Raw genomic sequence first — 17,307 nt, forward strand, 5'->3', positions numbered from 1 at the left:
GCCAGCATTAATGGAGGTACCCGAGCCTTTCCAAGGGATCCCACCCTTCTGAGCTGGGAGTTCCAGGGAGCAAAGGCAGGTGCGACTGCAACTGGACATGGGCTAGTACTCTCCTCTGACCAGCTCCCAAGCCGGACAGCCGTTCTGTGGATCAGCCCCACCCGCCCACCCCAGGTGCCTCCAATGCTCATCAATTCCCAGGGCCCAATCCCAGCTCTCATGAGGTGATCCTTCCCCTCAAGAGAAAGCCACACACTCCCTCGCTGGTCCCTGCAGGCCAGCTACGTCTCCTGCAGCTCAACCCTCTGCCCAACCCCCACCTGCACACGCATGGGTGCACACACAGCCTGGTAGCTGTCTTCACTCCAAGGGGCGTTAGTGGGTCTCCCCCAGGCTTCATGTGAGATGTCCTTTCTGCCCCTCCTGCTGGCCTCCACTCCCTGAATCAAGCCTGCCTTCTACACAGCTCCTTCCCCTGGACAGTTCCCTGCCCTCACTCTCCTCCTGTCACCCACCTCCCCCACCTCCGAGTTCTGGCTGGAAATCACTCCAGGCGGAGCATGGGGTACCTTGTTATGGTTCATGTGTCCTGAGGAATGACTTCGTGTCATGCACACAAAGGCTCAGAGGACAGCCTTGCTCCTGTGCCTCTCTGGCAGGTTGGAGGGCTATCCTACCAGGTTCCCCCATGCTGCTACAGGCAACCGCATGGCCCCTGTCCCTACACATGTCCCTTTTCCCAAAATGCTCCTCCTGATTGGCCACTGTGGGGACATTTACATTGTGATTCTTCTCCCTTCTCAGAAGGAGCCTGGGACCATTAGTGTGGCACAGCAGGTTTGAGTACCAGCTGTGCCACTTCTGATCCTGCTTCCTACATAATGGCCGGAAAAGCAACAGAAGATGATCCAAATGTTTAAGCCCCTGCCACCTATGTAGAAGACCTGGATGGAGCTTCAGGCTTCTAACTTCAGCCTGGATCAGCATGGGCTCTTGCAGCCAACTGGTGAGTGAACCAGTGGATGGAAGTCCCTCACTGTCTATTCTCTCTCTCTGTCACTCTGCCTTTCAAATAACTAAAATATATCATAAGTGAATGCTCTCACGGCTGGTGTTGTGGCATGCAGGTCAAGTTGCCACTTGAGACACCAGTATCCCATGAATAGAAGTTAAAGCCCTATCGCTCCACTTCCTGTTAATGTGCTTGGGAAGGCAGATGATGGTCCAAGTCCTTGGGTCTCTGCTAGCCATGTGGGAGACCTGGATGGAGTTCCAGGTTCCTGGCTTCAGCCTGGCCCAGGCCCATTTGGGGAATAAATTAATGGTCAGAAAATACCTCTTTCTCTCTCTCTTTCTCTCTCTCCCTCCCTCTCTCCCTCCTTCTTCTTATTTCGTTGTTGCTTTGCCTTTAAAATAAACAAATGATTTTTAAAGTGAATGATGTGGAGTGGGTGAATCCAAAGACAAAGTAACCCCCAATAGATGGAATAATCCACCTCCCACCTGTGACTGCCTTCTCTGCTACCCTGCACTGGGACCTTGGAGAAGGGGCCGGAACACCTTTCTGGAAGGGTTTTCCATACAAGATTCTCTCCTGGGACTTCTCAGCTATTCCAACTTCCAATGGTTTGAGATTTGTCTATTCTTCCTGTTTTGGCAAGCTCCCTGGCAGCCCCCAGGCAGCCCAGAGTACCCCTACATCACTTCTCCCCCAAATCCAGTGTCCTGGACTTGGCCATAGCTTCATGAGGGAGGAAAAGCTTTCATGGTACCAGGTGCACTCATATTGGCTTTCCCTGAACACTTCCAGCCACACAGACCACTCCGGAGGTAACCATCACCCAGGCCAGGAGCATAAGCCAAGGAGCCCAACCAAGCTCTACCCCACAACCTGTCCCTACTTAGAGGCTTGGCCCTTACCCCTAGGACTGTGACTTAGGGCTCAGCGATACAGGATGGAGGCAGGCAGTCCCGCTGTAAAGCTACAACATGAGCTGCCTCTGCCCGAATGCCACCACCCCAGCTCTGGGGCCCACGGCACCTTTTCCCATCCCATGGCTGGATGGGACCCAGCTTACAAGACAGGTGGTGCCAGGTGCCAGGTACCAGGTGCCAGGTGCCAGATCCTTCCTATCAGCCACATGCTCTACAGGTAACTGGGCCAGGTCTTGATCAAGTCCCAGCCCTTGGCCCTGGGGGACTTCCCACATTCCTTCATTCCTCAGACGTGACTCAGGCACCTCTCCTGTGCTGGGAACATGCTACACACAGGCCTGGGTTCTGGAAGCTTCATCCCAGGGTGCAGACTGACTGGTAGATGACTATCTCAAGGAAAACTTCTTGCTAAACACTGCGCTGCCATTTGTCAGTCATGGGGTGGGTAACAGGAGGGTGCACAAGATGGGAGTTGAGACTCATTCTCTTTCCAGGGCTGTGATCCAGAAGACTGTGGTCCAGGTGTCCTAAGCTAGAATGCTGAAAGCTTGTTTCCATGGAAATGCTACACACACACGGCTGGATTTTGCTGTAGAGTGAGCATCATGCACTAGGGGCTGCCTAGGCTAAAAGAGATTGGAGCAGAGGGCAGGGCTGACATCTCATTTGCTATCTAGAAGGCTGCCACTGGGTGGAATTTTGTTTGCAGCTTCTGACAGCCAAATTGCAATACATTTTTGGAACCCACAGTCGTTCTTGGGGGCTGCCTCAGTGCTCTTGGGGGTGGAGAGTGTGTGAGTAATGGGCCCTGGGTTTCCTGACTGTTCAGGTTTAGGTCTTCTACTGGCCACTCACCTCCTTCTTTGCGTCTCACCCCCTACAGCTAAGACTGCCTAGGCTCACTTGCTGTGCATTGTATTCTGTGTGTTCCCGTGTGCATATGTGTGTGTGTATTGCATATAAACCCTTTTTTTGGGGGGGGGAGGACAGAGACCTGGAGATTCTTGTAGTTCATCGTATGACTCCTGGGCTCTCCCTCTCCCCTTCACCCCCGACCCGGACTCAGTCCCATCAATTTGTTCCCAACCTGAGAACTGCATTTCCAGCTTCCCAGCCTAGTCCTGAAACATGCCATGGGCAGCAGCACACACCTTGGAGCCACACTGACATGGGCCCAGACCCAGCACTGCAATGACATGGCACTGGATGGTATCCAGCCCTGCTGTGAAGCTTTAACCCAGTGCTGCAACAGAGCCCCAGTGTCTGGCAGGCTCTCCCTGTGGCAGGAGTCACATTGTGTCCATCTTGTGGTTCACAAGCATCCCCATGTACTGCATCTCTTTTTTCTTGGTTGCATTCAGCATTCCAGTCCCTAAAAACCCTGCTGCACCTGCAGCTGCCTTCCTCTCCTCCCCTGTCCCCTGCCCCCAACAATCTGCAGCCTGCCCCTTTCATGTATTCTCCACACACCACTCTATCAATGCATCTTACAACTGAGGCTCAGCTTACCTGCCCAAGCTTCTGAGTTAACCTGCAACATCCCTCCCACCCTACACTCCTGCCAAAGAAATGCTCATGTGTCTGAGCCCCATAAGTATGTGCAGTGTCCTAGTCTCACCCCCTCACCCACATCTACTTGACCAACTCTGCTCACACATCCAGGCCAGCCCGGAGGCCACCTGCCTCATGAGGGTATCCGTTCCTCACCCCTCACCATCCTTGGTGACATGGCTGCCCTGTGTGGTAGACTGTTCCAGGTTGTGACCCGCTGTGTTGAGTCACATCATCCCATGTCTGCTGCCGTTTGTCACTCTGCATCTGTGCACCTGAGCTCCAAGGTTGTCACAGGTACCCCGAGCTTCTTAGAATGATCCACCTCTGCCCCTCATGCCATCCTGTCCAGTGAACACCAAGGCTAAGAGGATAGTCAGCCACAAGCTTCACCTTGTTCCCCACTCAGAGACAGCTCTAGCTCTGACACTGTACACTCTGGCTTTCCTCCAACCCTGAGGACTCTCATGGGACCCGGTGAGCTCCAGGTGGAAAAGGCGGGGCCTTTGGTTCCAGCAAATCAGATTAGTCAAGTCGGGCTCCCCTGGTGCCTGTGAGAACAGGTTTTCCCCCAGCTGAGGACTTGCAGGATTAGCATCAACAACAAATGTTTACTTTGCACGGGACCTGGGGCCCATAGATTGCAGGCATAGCAGAAGTGTACCAGTGTCTACAGTCTCGGTACCTACATGGGCACAGGTCCACAGCTTTGACCCTCACGAGCTGCTTCATAACCCTGCAACTCAGTCTTCCAACCATAAAATGAGGAGAATGATGCATCTCAGGGAAAAGCTTTGAGGATCATGGGATTGCTGATGAAATTAACGAAGGGCACGGAGAACGGAAACTGGCACAAAATAGCTGCTCAGTGAGGCACACTCCCACCCCCTTGCCTCAAGTTCTTCAACTCACTCTGAAATGAATAGGACTTCACCCTGGCAAACAGAGGGAAGGGGGAAATGAGGAGGAAATCAGATCCTATAAACGCAGAGACCAGGTGAACGGTGACTAAGATAGCAAGAAGCAGAGTCTGGGGAGGAGCAAGAGGGAACAGGACATTCTGGAATGACTTTAAACCCTTCTGCCCTGTGACTGTCAGCCAACAGTGACTGCCACTGGCATGTGTGGCTATCCCTGGGGGGACGAGATTGGGCAGGGGCTGAGCAGGCAAGACATGCGAGGGGTGCCGACTCAGGCAGCCAGAGAGGACCTGCATGCTATGAGAATCACCATGGCAACAGTGAGGAAAAGCAGCGATGGATGCAGTGCCCACAGGAAGCAGAGGACCATGCACGATGGGGTCCACTTTCCAGGCTCCTTGTAGGAGCTCCAGCCACTGACCATAACAGCATGTGAACTTGCTTGGGCTCTACCCCTGCTGCCACACTCCTGACCATTCTGGCCAGGGGAAGGGGCCAGCTTTAGAGTTTTCCCACTTGAGTGCATGGCAGGGAAGGGTCCAGCCTGGACAGGCCGGTTTACCAATCCCTGCACAACAGTCCCTGCCAAGCCCCATGAGTCCTTGTTCATGCCGTTCCTTTTTCCCTGGCCATAACCTTCCTTCTCCTTCCCTGGTCACTCTTTGTGACCATCTTGTAATGGCTGCTTTCCAGTATCCCACTTCCCCTCCTTTTTTTTTTTTTTTTTTTGCTGAGAAATTCCCCCCTATCAGATTAACTGCAAGTTCTCTTGTCAACATCCATGAGATGAGTTTTACATATCTTGCCATAACCCTCATCACATCACAGAGACGGTGTCTGTGTCCCCACCAGCTGGGGGGGGGGGGGAAGGAGGCTCTCTGCCTGGCGCCCAATGTGTGTTCAGTAACAGGCCCCTGGCAAGCTTCCTTCTTACACACAGGGCTGGAGGAAAGAGTAGCAGCACCTGCTGCTCTGTCTGCCGGAGCAAATAAATGTTGGCCTCCCCAAAACTCCAGAATCTTGTACTGCCACCCCCAAAACCTCTAGTCTGAAGAGGGCTCCTAGGGCTCGTAGGGCTGGCTTCCCCAGAACACTCCTGTTGATTCCTGGCATCTTGCCCACCCCCCCAAGCTAGCGTCAACTCCACTGAGAACATGAGCATCCCAGTCAGTGTCCTGGAGCATCTGGCTGGGCCCCATTCCCAGAGGGCCGAACTTGGGGGCACTAGCGAGCAGAGCCATGTCCCCAGGGACAGTAGGGCTGGGAGGAGGCAGAGAACAGAGTGCAGAGCAGTCCTGCATATGGAGGAGGGTGTAGCAACTTATCCCGTCTGCCATCTTGGTGTTGGGTGGAGTGCTATCAGCGTATACGTGGAGGTGCTTTCAAAGGAAATGAATACCTGCCAATATGGGTGAATTTTTACCAACACACAGCCTGGGTGAGGGGCAACCCTGCCCACCCACCTACTGGGAAGCAGGCCTCTGGCAACCTTGGATTTGGAATGAAATATTACCCCTTCTCAGGTGGTCACTGTGGGCCTTTCGGCTGGAATCCCTGGCCCAGGCCTTCCCCAGTCTCCCGCATTGCTGACTGCAGGTCCTGGGACTTCTCGGAGTAGTTTCTGACAGTGCTCCCTCCACCCACCTCTCTGACCCTAATGTAGCTCTGTTTGTCTGGAGGACCCTGAGTGAGGGCATGGATTCCCAGTGTGCCTGTGGGATATACACTTTCTTTCTCAGAACCGCAATTCTGTAACAACTGCCCTCTATCATCTCACACCTCACATGTGCAGCTGGACCCTCTGCCCCAGTCCCTGTAGTGTGTCTCTGCAGAGGGGGCTCCAGCATGCAGCCTGGAACCCAACACCCTGGGGTGCTCAGTGGTTCCAGGGGGAACAAACATAGCTCATGCACTCAGCAGCTGATTGGCCCTCTGACAGCACCAAGCACACTCACAGCCAGACCTGTAGGTCAGCCACAGGCCTTTGTGAGATGCAGACCAGAGGCCACCAGCCTCAGTTAAATGGGCAAATGGAGGCCTGGAGAGGACCTGATGGTAGTTCTGGCAGATAAGAGGCCCTGTCCTAGCATAAGGCCTGCTCTGGAGGGACTGTGATTGGTGTTTAGCAAAGGCCAAAAGTTGTCCTGGGCCCCAGGCCTCTGTATCCCAGGAAATCATATACTCTAAGGCACAGGAACCCTGCCCTGGAGAATAGCAGGGGACCAGCTGGACACAGCTCCCTGCCTCCATGGACCTTCTTTTCTTGAGGAAGCAGACAGTATAGAGGATCAGAGGAAACAAGTACTCTATGACAAATGAGCTAGAGGCTGTGGTGGGTAGGACAGGGGAAGGGAATCAGGAAGGCAGAGGTGAGAGACAGGTCAGAGCTACCAACAGGACAGCAGGGTGTGTCTCAGAGGAAGGTGGTCCTTGGGCAGCCACATGAAGCAGGTGCAGAAGTAAGTCATGTAGCTGCTGGGGACAGGCCTTCATGAGGCAGAGCCCTGAGGTGGGAACCTTGTGGGCCACTGCAAGAAACGTGCCTTTATTTAAAAAAAAAAATTATTTTTCTCTGCTTTGAAAGGCAGAGCAAGAAATAGAAGAGGGGGAAAAAAGGAAAGAAGGGGACAGTTCCTTGTTCAATCACTCCATCTGTGTTTCCTCCATGAGTGACAGGAGTCCACGCACTTGAACTGCCACCTGCTGCTTTCCTAGGATGCACTGACAGGAAGCCTTATGGGAAATGGCGTAGCTGGAACTTAAACCGGGCCTCTCCAATATGAGATGCAGATGTCCCAGGTGGGGGATTAATTGCACCACAACACCTACTCCAAGAGTACTGAACGACCCCCAGGCAAGCCTCAGGTGGTTAGGTCCCCCTCTTCCCAGGGACCTGAAATGAGGGAGTTAGGGGGCTGTCGAACAGAGGCAGGAACTGCAAACAGGAAGACCATGGTGAAAATCCCCTCACTTGAGCTGTGCACACCCGGGCTCCTGCTGTATCTCTCCCATGTGCCTGCTTTCTTGCTCTCTCTGCTGGAGATAGGCTCCAGCCCAGCCCTGGCTCTAACTATTGGGCTGAGAGATCAGGGCAGGTTGGGTTGTTCAATGCTAAAGTCACACGGGGATCAGGTCCTGAGGGGCAGCGGGGAGGTCAGGTCAGCTTCCACTCCCTACACTGCATGTGCCTCCCTCTCAGAGGATTTGTGAGGAGTGGACTGGGTCCAGGCAGATTGCAGGGTGCGGTTCCCCAGACTGTCACCGTTGCCACTCAGCACTAAGGCAGGGGGCTCCGCATCCCCGCCACAATGCACGACAGATGTAAGTCGCGGATCCCTTGCCAAGCCTGGATGAAGTCGCAGGCAGCAGCCTAATTTTAGCCTGAGCATCTGTTCTTCCATCCCAGAGCGGCGGCACTGGCTGGGACTCACTCCTGGAATTGCCAAGGAAACAAGCCCTGTATCAGGGACAGGTGCTGGTTGAGTCTGGGTCAGAGGTGGCCAAGAGGTCCTTGTTGGGCAGAGGCACCCCTAGGGCAATACCATACCCAGACAGCCCTGCTTGTCTCCCTGGCCCCCAGAGTCCTGTGACTGCTACCTGTGGTGCCTGTTCTGGTTTCTCTGGAAGCTGGGGGACAAATAGGCAGTGCCCTGTTGGTGGTTGGGATGCCTTTTATCCAACCTCCCCCCAAACACACACACACACACACACACACACACACACACACACACACACACACACTCACACCCCTCGCTCCCAGATCAGAAAAACACAGAGGAAGGACTGTTTACAACTGTTCCCAGAAAGGCTTCTCAGAGGAGGTGACTTCTGAGTTGGGTTTTGAAGAATATGAAGGTACTCATGAGCACAAGCGCCAAGAAGAAACAACAAGGCAGGGGGAAGTGATGAAGAAGTCAACACTAGGAAAGAGGGAAGGAGAGGGGGAAGTGAAGGAAGGAGGGCAAGAGTGAAGCTGGGTGGGACCACAAGCTAGGATGAGGAAGTAGGTAGTATCTGTAGGGGGAGAGCTGCTGGGGGCCCAAGGGCAGCTGCTCTGATGAGGGGGTGAAAAATTCAGCCCATGTCCCTCTTGTCTGTGGGGCCACCTTCCTCCTTTCCTTCCTCCATGACCCGTATGGGTCCTCAAGGCCTCTTCCCAATCTCGTTGGCACATGTAAGGCAGGCCCCAAATGCAAGGCACACTGGGGATGCCTGCCTCCTTTAGACCCCACCCAAGCTCTGACCCATGTGATTCCTGGCATCAGGACCACCTCCTCCCACCCTCCTGGCCGCTCTGATCTCTACTTGGTCTTGGCCTTGAGCCCTAGGCTGTGTGAGCTGTGTCCCTTCTGTGTCTCTGGGCTTAGTTTCCCCTCCCTGGTGCTGTGTTTTCAAGGAAGGGCCAGCAGGTCACAGGCCTCGTCTGCTTGTGTGTGGTCCAGGGCATTCACGGTGGGGGTTTTGGGCTGGTGGGGGGTTGGGGGGAACTCCATTCATGGATGGAATTTGGTGCCTGGAGCCACTGGCTTCCCACACAACACCTTATTTAATTCCCCTAATAGCCTTGTGAAGTAACTTTGTAAAGAGGCTTATTTATTTATTTGGAAATTTATTTGAAAGACAGGAAGAAATAGAGAGAGAGACAGAGGGAGATATCTTTCCTCTGCTGGTTCACTCTGCACATACTTGCAACAGCTGGCTAAAGCCAGAAACTTAATTTAGGTCTTTGATATATGTAGCAGGGACCCAAGTACTTGAGCCATGATCAGCTGCCTTCCCAGGCCCAATAGCAGGGAGCTAGATTGGAAGTAGAGCAGCTGGGACAGGAACCAGTACTCCAATGTGAGATGTGGGTATCTCAAGTTACAACTTAACCTGCTGAGAAAAAGGATTGAACATCGGTCTAGTCTTCTTCCATCCTCCTTCCCCTGGCCTCCTTCAGCTCTGAGGGTGGGGTCCTGGTGGCAGGTGTTCTGGGGTCAAGGCACTGGCCAGTTCAAGTGAAGAGTGAGGAGTGTAGGGGAGGTGGCCTCGTCCAGGGACCCTGCCTGAATAACCAGGAGAAAGAGTGAGTTAAAGGCTTATGTGGAAAGATGTGCAAATACAGCCCACAGAACAACATTTGGATGATTTAAGTGGTAAGAAATCAGAACCATATGGATTAACTGTCCCTGACGTTCACGTATGGTTTTAAAAGTTGGGAGCAAATGTACTGGGAACATACACACATATAGAAATGATGTGGGGCCAGACCACATTTTTAGCCTTGTGAATAGGCAGTGACTGGGGAGAAAGTACAACCTAGCAGTCCCAATCATTCCAAGGCTGGCTCTGTATTGATTCCTACTCAGGTGTCAATCTTCCAGTGGGCTTCAGGCACCTTACCCAGGTGGCCAGCTTAGAAGGACTTCCCAGGTATATGAGCTGGCCACAAGGGAGTGCCAGAGTGAGACAGGTGTGGCAGGAGCAGCCTCGGCACCTTTATCACTCCTTCCCTGGGATAAGGAGCTGTAATGCTTGCTGTCAGCCTAGTACCCTCTTCCTTCCATCTGACTCCAGTTCCTTGGGAACCCAGCCTTCTATTCATGACTTTGTACAACTTCCCTTCCTGGGACCCAATGGCTACCTGTTGACCAGACACTGCACCTTATAGGTCCCATGGTAGTAGTCAGGTGACCCATGCTGGGGGATTATTCATACCACAATATTCAGGAATCCCTGGCTGGGATGGTGAGGTCAGGGACCAGCAGGACCCCTGGCTCTCTTCATCTGCTGAAAGCCAAGTTGCATACTATGTGGGGATGGAAACCAAAGGTGGCCAATCAGGCTTGAGGTCAACAGAAAAGGAGATGAGAAGTGTGGGTAAGGTAAGTCTGATGGCCTGGTGACATCATTGCAGCTGCTGAATCGAGCTGTGCCTGCGGCTCAGCTATATATCCATTCCTACAGGAAGATGATGGGATGAAACTCAGGCTTTCTCCTCGTACCCCCATGCTCTTCCTTCTCAAACAGTCTCTGGGAGGCAAGGAGTAGTGCAAATGAGCACCCATTGGGACAATTCAGACCCTAATGCAGCTAACGTATAACTTCCTATCTAACTCTCACAGAGGTAACAGAGAGCGTTGTAAAAGGAGGGATACTGGAGTCAGGCATTAAAGATCTGACCTCTGACCTTTGCTTTGCTATGTGACATGGAGCCAGTTTCTGATGCTCTCTGGGCTTCTCCTTCCTTCTCTATAGAATGGTATACAGAACCTACCTAAAGTCCACTGTAAACAAGGATGAGGCAAACCAAATGAGGGAGCCCAGCATGGCTGCTGGCCAGGACGAGAGGTCCTGCCTGGACAGAGAGCAGTGGATGTGTCATTCCTAAGAATCAGTGCTAGCCATGGGTAAGAAGCGAGAACATGTGAGGACTTCTCAGCTGACGTTCTAGGCAGGTGAAGGGCCCACACTAGCCAGGGACCAGATGAGAGCTTGGCTGATAGATCTAACTGTCAAGCTCCCTAGGCAGCCAGGTGAATGCTCAGAATGGTGGCCCAGCAAGTGAGTGGTGACTAGGGCCAGTGGCATGTTCTAGGCAGTGTTGAAAGGCTGAGTCAGGACTCTGCAAAACTTGAACAGACTCCTCAACTCCCCACCCACAAGGCTGTTGATCTTGCTGGGCTTGGGGCCACGGTATGCCCCCTGAGCCATGTCATATTCCAAAGAGTGGTGCTGAAAGCTGAGCAACAACTCAGAATCCATGGCCTGGCTTTGTTGTACCATGTGGCTACTAGGGAGACTGCCCTGGAGCGTGGGCTGTGTGGCGATTCCCCTGCTGCTCACACTCCCAGCCTTCTCTACGGCCTGTTCCTGGCAGGCATCTGTGTCTGGTGCACTCCTGGGCCGCTGGGACCCGGATGCTCTGCTCCAGAGCCAAGCCAAGCTGCAGGCCCCTGGGTCCAGAGCTTGATTGCAATGGTACATTAGGCAGCTGGCTGCCAGGCCCACAGGGCCCCACTCCTTGGCTTGGCCTGGCTTAGGCTGGTGCTCCTGGGAGCCCTTCAGTGTGTATATGTTTATGTGTATGTGTGTGTGTGTGGGGGGGGGAGCTGGGGCTGAGCATGTGGACCGTAATTAGCCGAGCTGTTCTAGGCCAGGGCTGGGGATTCCTGCAAAAACAGTAGCTTGAGCTACATCCTCCTCCCAGGACTGGCTTTCTGCTCTGGTTCCTCTCCAACCACTCTGTCTTCCCTGGAATCACAAGGACCCAGTGGCTGAGCCCAGTCTGAGCAGGGCTCCTAACTTCCACCCATTCCCCACACGCCCCCATGGGGCCAAGCCACGTGGTTCTTCTTGGTGCTGGCGGTGACACAAAAAACTGCCTTATCCCCTAGAGGCCAGCGTCTCAGAGCTGCCAAGGTTCGGGTATGCTCTGTGCTGCTCAGATCATGACAACCCTGAGGCCAGGAGCCCGAGCCTCAGTCCAGAAAGAAGGCGGTAAGAGGCAGGAGCCAGAGTGTGCTTCATGCCAGTATGTCAGAAGTCCGCTCCCAGTCAGCCGTGTAGCCAGATCTCCAGTGAGAGATTAGTCTATGAGATCAGAGTCTGGCAATCATGGCGGATAGCAGAAGGGAGAGAGTGCTTCTCCCAGGTGTGGGGTTAGGAATGGTAGTGCAAAAAAAAAAATGAGCTGTTGGACTGAAAACATGGTATATAAGGTAAGCCTCTGCTTGCAGCATTGGTATCCCATATGGGACCCAGTTTGTGTCCTGGCTGTTCCACTTCCCATCCAGCTTCCTCCTTGTGGCCTGAGAAAGCAGTAGAGAATGGACCAAAGCTTTGGGATCCTGCACCCATGCGGGAGACCTGGAAGAATCTCCTGAATTCAAATCACCTCAGCTCTGGTTGTTGTGGCCATCTGGGGAATGAACCGGTGGATGGGAAAATTCGTCTTTTTCTCTCACTCTCATTCTCTCCTCTCTGTAACTCTGCCTTTCAAATAAAAGTAAAATAAGCCCTTGAGAAAAAGAAGGGAAGGAAGGAGAGGAAGACAAAGAAGAGGAGGAGCTGCTGTGGTGATGCAAGCAGACTGGGCTGACCTGACCTGTGCTTTGTCCCATCTGTTTTCTCTCCACAGCCATTTTCCCACCCCTTTGACACAAACCCAAGTCAGGTGGGCCCTAGAGGCTCCCCTAGTTGCCATGATGCAGATTTTGTAGACTGCTAAAGCTCTAGAGGTCAAAGTCACAGGGCAGAGGGAGGCAGAACTTGGACTTGGGCTTAGTTTAACAAAAACCAAGTCCCGCATCATCGGAAGAGCTGGTCCCTCTCCTCAGCGGGATGTCCAGGGCCTGTGCCTGTAGTGGAAGCTGGAGAACCCCCTTCCTCAGTGGTCCAGAGCCCAGTGCACAGAGACAGAGCTGGAAGGATTGCCTTGGAGGAAGACAGGAGAGGGCCAGTCCGAGGCTCCCGTGTCCAGCTGCAGCCCCACTGGCTCTGTGCAGATAGGAGCTGCCCTCAAACCTCAGAATCTAGGCTCTCGGTTCAGGGTCCCTCTCATTGTGAGTGCAATGGGAAACCCATTTATGCTAGGACATTCCCTCATGCTAAGCCACGTGGCCTGCATAGCTTACCTCTGCTCACCTGCCATGGTCAGAGGTAAGACACCAACATGGGAGTGTGGCTCAAGATGGGTCCTGCTGCCTGAGTCAGAGCTTCAAGTACAGCTCACTTGGCCAAGGGTTTGGCACCTGCCTGACCCTCAATGAGACCCTATGGGCTGTGTACCCTGTGTCACATGCTCATGGCAGCCCATTCTGGATCCTGCTACCGAGTTGCTTCCCAAGGACATTGTCTGTCACAGCCAAAGCACACACTGGCTCCTACGATATCCATGCTGGCCCAGGAGCCAAGGTGGTGTCACCATCATCTGTCTATGGGCCAGCAGAGCATCTGAGACTCCAGGCTCTCTCAGCATGAGAACATCCACCATGACAACGCTGGTTCTGGTTTCTCCTTTAGCAAACTCCAGCAGGCTTCTCCCTCAGAGTGTTGATTGGGGGAGTGGGGCAGGAAGAGGGCCAGAGGGCATTTAATGATACCTGGAAATAGAATCTGTAGGTTCTTCTTGGCTTATTCACACAGTCCCACTTGGCCTGGATCATCCCGCAGACCAAGAATTGCCACTGGTGGCAGCCTGGGCAAAGGGTTTCTCACTGCTGCTGGTGCTGCAAGCCCTGATCCCACTTCTCCCTGGGGATCCAGTCTGAGCTACCTTGTTCTCAGAGGCCTCCCTCAGGTCCCTGAGCACCCTGGGTCTTTGAAAATGGGACACAGAAGACTGATGGGTGGGCAAGGTTTCAGTTAAGCAAGATGAACAAATGTTAAGATCCATGACATCACACTTGGCCTGTAATGAACACAAGGGTGTAACACATTTAAGAATCTATGAGGAGGGCCTGGCACGGTGGCGCAAGTGGTTAAGGTCCTTGCCTTGCACGCCCGGGATCCCATGTGGGCGCCGGTTCTAGTCCTGGCAGCCCCGCTTCCCTTCCAGCTCCCTGCCTGTGGCCCGGGAAGGCAGTCGAGGACGGCCCAAAGCTTTGGGACCCTGCACCGCGTGGGAGACCCGGAAGAGGCTCCTGACTTCGGACCGGCATAGTATCGGCCGTTGCGCTCACTTGGGGTAGTGAATCATCGGACGGAAGATCTTCCTCTCTGTCTCTCCTCGCTGTATATATCTGCCTTTCCAATAAAAAAAAAAAAAAGAATAGAGTGCTCTCACTACAATAAAACCAGATGTCAAGACATAAAATGTGGTGTGTACATCCAATAGGACCAGTTCTTTGTGGAGGTCACCTTTTGTGGACATGACCACAGCCACAGCTTCTGGAAGCAGGCTCCAGGCTGGGCATCTCAGGTGTCATCTTCATAGCAGTCATCCTGGGAGGGAGCACTAAGACTATGCCCAGTTTGTAGATGAGGAAACTAAGGCTCTAGGCAGGCCACATTCCAAAGTCCCTGCCCTTTCCCAGGGGTTTAAGAGCTGCCTTGTGTGTTTCATTGATGGGTTTCAAGAGGGTTTACTTCAGGGCTCAAGGGCAGCTCACACTGGAACCAGAACGAGATGTGCCATCCTCCCTGCCATAAGTGATGCACAAACTGGGATGGCCTCAGTCTCAGGCCTTCCCCGTCCCGCTCCTGCACAAGCCCCAGGCTGAGTCCACAATACAAGGGGTCTCTGCACCACACTTTGCTAGGATGCAGGCTGCACAGACACATCCTGTACGCTAGGTGCGATGTCCCTACCTGCCACACTCCATTCCCCAGGGACCAGCCTGGCTGTTTGGGCAAGTGTGGCAGCTGGCTAGTGGAGCCTGAGGAGAGGGAGAGGCTGTGGTTCCACTGCTGCATGGGGATCGCTTTGCCACCACCTTGCCTGGCATGTCTACCCCTCCTGGCTTAGAGCTTCTTTCTGCAAATATATTCACTCTGCAGCCTGTTGCTTGGCTCAGACATGGCTCCTTCCCACTGACATGCTCCCAGCTGTTCCATAATCCCCTGCTACAAGGCCTTTAGTGGGAAAGTTGCTGTGGCAGCCGGGCCCTCCTGCCTTTGTCCCTTGCATTCATGCTGGAGAGCTAGAGCACAGCCAAGCACCCTGGAGTGGCTATGGCCATGTCTGCTGTCCACACCCAGGGCTCATATGCTTTCATGCTGTGACCTCTACCTGGGTCTTGCAGCCCCTCACCCCCAGCTTCCCTCTCCACCCCCACCTCCGACAGGCAGTGACAGCCACATGGGCTGGCTCAGAGCTGTCCTTCTCAGGTGTCGCATGGCTTCCTGTGCTCCTGGTGCTAGTAAGGAGATGTCTGCCTCCATGACCAGGCTGTAAGCTCCTGAAGGGTGGGCACCAAGTTGGATTCCCTACTATACCCCCAGCACCTGAAGCATTGGCCTGGCTTTGCATGGACCCTGGGCATGGTTGATGGTTGGGTCAGTGAACTCAAGGAAGGAGGCCACCAAAAATGCCCTGTGGTCAGCATCTCAGGTGGCTCCACTGAAGCATCACAAATACCAGCCAAGAAGTGACTCAGAGTTTCCGAGGGAGGAGGGAAGCCAGTAAGTGAGGGGGGTGGGGAAGAGTGTACATCCTCGGGGTCTGCCTGGGTCTCAGCCCTAGCGTCCCAGGCTCTCTCCAGCATGGCACTGTCTGTAGGCCTCAAGGTTTCTCACACAGCCAAAGGCTTGTGAGTAAACAGCCAGAGTGAACTTCCTCCCAGCATCCCGCAGTGGCCCCGACCTGCGGCTTGGGGGACTTCATTTCCATTCCTTCCAGCAGACACTGAGGGAGCCCCCACCCTCCCATCTTCCAGCCCTTCCCAGCCTGGGGCCTTCAGGACAGTGAAAAGGAAATCACAAAAAAATTGTAGAAAGGGAAGGGCACAGGGAAGGGCATCGTGAAAGAAGTGACCTTCAAACAGGATCTTGAATGAGAGTTTGCCAGGGCCACTAAGGCAGGTCAGGAAGGAGAGGACACAGGGGTCTGTTAGAGAGCCAGGTGCAAAGGCACAGAAACGGTAAACGACAAGCCTGGGAGCTGCTTGGGACCCGTGGCAGGAGGCTGCAAGGATGGGAGGGATCCCAGCCGTGGGGCTGAAACAGGGGACAAAACCGTGTCAGCCAGGGCTTGAAAGCCACGCGAAGTCTGGAGGAAAGAGCTGTCTACTGAGGAGTCTACATCCTCACTGGCCCCCTCGGTGGTACAAAGCGGACTCGTGCCCTAACTCTGCTGTGTTCATCATCTGTTATTCAGGCAATCCGTCTCAAACTCACTGGAACTCCTATGAGCCACTCAATTCTCTGCTTGGAGCTGGAGCTGTGAAATGCTAACAATGGAGAAATGTAGAAACCATTCGGAACTTTGTAGAGCATTGTAGAGCTTCTCAAGGCCTCCCTCAGGTCATTACTTGCCCACGGCCACTCTTGGCAGCGAGGAGCCAGCCCATGTTGGCGTGTGCTTTCTCCCCTGCATGGAGAGTCTCAAAGCCCTTCTATAGGCTGGTGGATGATGAAGGAGAGAGTAAGCAGAGGAAGCTTAGGGGCTGTGGGTGGGTCCTTTGTGGCAGCTGCTCCTGCAGATCACTGCCTTGCAGTGTGTGGAGCCGCAGCCCTCTGCCATTCTCCTGGTCCCTTCTGCTGTTGAAAGGTTCCAGTGATGCAAGGAAGCACTGAGCAAGTCGAGAGGGGCCCAGATGACTGATGAGTACTCATCTGCTTCCCAGCCAAGAGGCTTTCTGTCTCAAACTGGAAACGGGGCTCTCTGCAAGCCCTTCCAAGCCTCCGCTGTCAGGCTGTGCGGACTGAGCCCCGTCATGGGAAGTGGTCGACCTGGGGTCACGAGGTGAGGCCCCGGGTCTCCTCTCCACTCACCGCCCTGACTTCCTGCAGGTGACTCAGCAACAGTCGGCTCAGGAAGGAAGTGGGAGAGGGAAGCCCAGCCCACTGGATTCCAGGTCACCACTGTGTGAGTCCAAAGCCACTAACCACCTTGGCCATGCAGCTCTGCCTGGCGCCTGTCACTTTCTGGTCCTTCCCTCCCAGGGACACGGCTTCTGACATTTTCTTCCAAGGTCAGTTTTGTGTGTCCTCTCCAGGACCTTCTTGCCAGACCGTCCGTCTCATGGCATTTTCCTCCTGCTGAGGTCAGGTGACTTGGTGAGGAGCTGAAGGTGTGCTGGTTGAAGGGTCCCAGACAGAAGGGGATGAGGTGCTGCTCTGTCCCCGAGCTTGCACTGGGCCTCAGGGGCCGGTTGTCATCACCGCTGGCTGTGGGTGCTCTGATGATCTCTTCCTCCACTCAGTTTATCTCATCTGTAAAGTGGGGTGGTGGCAGCTACTTTTTGAGCAGCTTAAA

The sequence above is a fragment of the Ochotona curzoniae genome, unplaced genomic scaffold (genome assembly GCF_017591425.1).
Source record: "Ochotona curzoniae isolate NIBS_2020 unplaced genomic scaffold, NIBS_Ocur_1.0 contig_2404, whole genome shotgun sequence".
NCBI lineage: Eukaryota > Metazoa > Chordata > Mammalia > Lagomorpha > Ochotonidae > Ochotona > Ochotona curzoniae.